Genomic DNA, 3,422 nt, shown 5'->3' with positions numbered 1-3,422 from the left:
CCTGTAGGAACAGATTTCCCATGATAGAAATAACAAAACCGTATGCAGTGGCCTATCCACTTTGAAATAGTCTGCTTGGTAACTGGCTTCCCTTGAGCCCCTACAGCATAGGATACAAAGAGTTGTTCTGATTTCCTGAAGGACTTTGTTCTGTCCAAATAATAACGTAGCTGCCTATGGATGTCTAAAGAGTGTAGCAGCCTTTTCCCTTTGTTTTGAGGATTGGGGTAAAAGGTAGGTAGGTGTATGGCTTGATTTAAAGCTACCCTGGATACCACTTTAGGCATAAATGACGGGTTGGTACGAAGGGAAACCCTGTCCTGATGGAAGATGAGAAAGGGCTGCACCGCCATGAGGGCCTGTAGTTCCAAAACCCTACGAGCTGAAGTGATAGCCAGAAGGAAGGCTGTTTTCCAGGACAAATATTGCAAATCTGTTGAGGCAGCTGGCTCAAAAGGAGGCAATGTTAATTTTTCTAGTATGTAATTAAGATCCCAGGCTGGTATTGGTTGTTTCCTTGGTGGTCTTATATTCTTAGCCCCTCTGAGGAACTGTCGTAAGAGTGGGTGAGAAAATAAAGGAGGATCTGTGTTGAATTCTGCAGAAATGGCTGAGGCATGGATTTTTATGGAAGAAAATGAAAGCCCACTGTTCAGCAGCTCAGCTAGATACTGTAATACCTGAGGCAAGTTCAGTTTTCTAGGGTCCTGGCCTTTTTTCTCATTCCAAGAGCAAAACCGTTTCCATTTTGCGGAGTAAGCTTTTCTAGTAGATGGCCTTCTGACCTCCAAAATGACATCCTGCACCTCCTTGGAGAGTAGGGTCTGTTGTGGTGTTAAGGAATTTTCCATGCAGCGAGATTGAGTGTTTTCAGCTGACTGTGAAGAGTTTTGTAGCTGTGCTGAGTCAGCAGAAGAGGCATTAGAGGCAGGGACCAGGGAGGAGTATGTGTTAGGCTCCTCAGGAGCGGGTACCAGTGTTGCCTTGGCCAGTCTGGAGCAATCAGTATCATCTTCGGTCTGTCTGCTCTTGCTTTCAAGAGCACCTTGGGCAGAAGAGGCAGAGGTGGGAATGCGTAAACTGTCCATGCTGTCCAACTGAATGAAAGGGCGTCCACTCTCCAGGCCTTTGGATGAAAGGTCCTCGAACAAAACTTTTCCAATTGATGATTCCTGTGGGAGGCAAAAAGATCTATGTCTGGCCTCCCCCACGCTTGGATTATCTCTGTAAACACCTGAGGATGCAACTTCCATTTGTGTGGATCTGTCATATTTCTGCTTAGATTGTCTGCCAGCGTGTTTTCCAATCCTGGCAAGTACTGTGCTTGAAGTTTGATTTGCCATTCCAGAGCCAAGTTCCAAAGAGTCATGGCTAGTCTGCACAAGGGGTATGAATGTGTTCCTCCTTGTTTGTTTATGTACCACATTACTGTGGTGTTGTCTGTTCTTATCAGTAATTGTCCTGGATGCAGGAGGTCCTTGAAAGCTGTAATTGCATTTATTACTGCTAGCATTTCTTTATGATTGATGTGAAGGTGCTTTTCCTTTTGGGACCATTTGCTCTGAATGCACCTGTCCGTCATGTGCGCCCCCCAGGCGTAATCTGAGGCGTCTGTTGTGATGACTTGATTTGCTTGAGGCTTGCAGAATGGGAGGCCTGTGTTTGCTTGACATGCTTGGGCCCACCATAGAAATTCCTTTTGCAAACATGGAATTATTGGTATTATTGTTTCCAAACTGTGACTGTGTTGAGACCATAGGTTTTTTAGGTACCATTGAAGTTTCCTCATATGCAGCTTTGCACATGGGATTAAAAGAATGCAAGATGCCATGAAGCCCAGAGCCTGCAGGATTTTCCTTGCAGTAAGCCTGGTACATTTTGCTAGTATTTTGAAGTACTGAGTTAGTTGCCCCTGTTTTTCTGGCGTAAGATAGGCCATCTGGGTGTTTGTGTCCAAGTTGGCACCCAGGAAATTTATTTTCTGAGATGGTGTTAGCCTGGATTTCTCTTTGTTGATTGTGTATCCCAGAGAATGCAGTAACCGTGTTACATAAGCCAGATGTTCCAGAAGTATGTGCTTGCTGTCCGCTTGGATCAGGCAGTCGTCCAAATAAGGGTAAATTTGTATCCCTTGAAGTCTGCAGTAGGCAATCACTGATGCCAGGCACTTTGTGAATACTCTGGGCGCAGTAGATAAGCCAAAGGGCAATGCAGAGAATTGATAGTGGATTGAACCTGCAAGAAATCTGAGGTATCTTCTGCAGCTTTGTCTAATTGGGACATGCAGGTATGCCTCCTTGAGGTCCAATGTTACCAGCCAAAACTCCTTGCCCAGCATGGGAAGAAGCTGCTGTAATGTGAGCATCTTGAATTTTGGTACGAGTAAAAATGTGTTTAGGATGGATAAGTCCAAAATGGGTCTCCAGTCTGTTCCTTTCCTTGGTACCAGAAAAAGTCTTGAATAAAAACCTTGACCTTGTTCATGAGTAGGTACCTCTTGTATAGCTCTCATGCCTATGAGCTTTGAAATTTGTAGTTGTGCCTCTGCCCTTTGATTGTGTGGCAGGTTTGGCATGCCTCTCATTTTTGGAAGAGTGTGGAATTGAAATTTGTAGCCTCTGTTTATAACGTCCAGGATACATTTGTCTGTTGTGACAATATGCCAATTTCTTGCAAATAATGCTAGCTTTCCTCCCAAAGGTGCTGCCAGCTGAGACCTGCTTGGCATGGAAATGAGGGAGTCATTGGGCTTGTTTCCTGTATTGTTGTGGACTGTCTTCGCCACCTCTTGGTGCTGGAGTTTGCCATTGTCGGCCTCTATATGATTCTTGTGATTGCCCTCTGCCCCTTGTGCGTCTGTATCTACCTCTTTGGGGCTTGTCAGTGGCTGGAAAGGACCAGTTTTTTGAAGGCCAATTTCTGCTAAAACGTGGTGGTTGGACCTGTAAAAAAAGCTTTGACAGTTTGCATAGATTTGGCTTTTTCTTCCATTTTCCATAATATCTCCTCAGCATTAGTACCAAACAGCACATCCTTTTGTAAAGGAGCATCTAGAAGTTTAGCTTTCACATGATCAGGCAAGCTTTGTTCCCTAAGCCAGGCATGTCTACGAATGACTGATCCTGTAGCAGCCGCTCTACTTGAGGCCTCTAGGGCATCATAGCCACATTGTAAGGTGTGTTTACCCACTTGCTCTGCACTATGCATCATATCCTGCAACTCCTTCAAATCTGGTTGTTCAGGTTGAGACATTTTATCCTTAATTGTGATAACAGGAACTGTTGATATTTAAGCATATGAAACTGACAATTTAAGGCCCTCATGGCTAGGGTGGCCGAGGTATATACCTTTTTTCCCCACCTTTCTAAGGATCTTGACTCTCTTTCGGCAGGAAGTGGATTCTTGGCAGTAGAAGCCTTCAA

Source organism: Protopterus annectens, chromosome 5.part0 (genome assembly GCF_019279795.1).
Source record: "Protopterus annectens isolate FY-2018-M chromosome 5.part0, PAN1.0, whole genome shotgun sequence".
Lineage (NCBI taxonomy): Eukaryota > Metazoa > Chordata > Ceratodontiformes > Protopteridae > Protopterus > Protopterus annectens.
Note: the sequence above shows the minus strand (reverse complement) of the source record.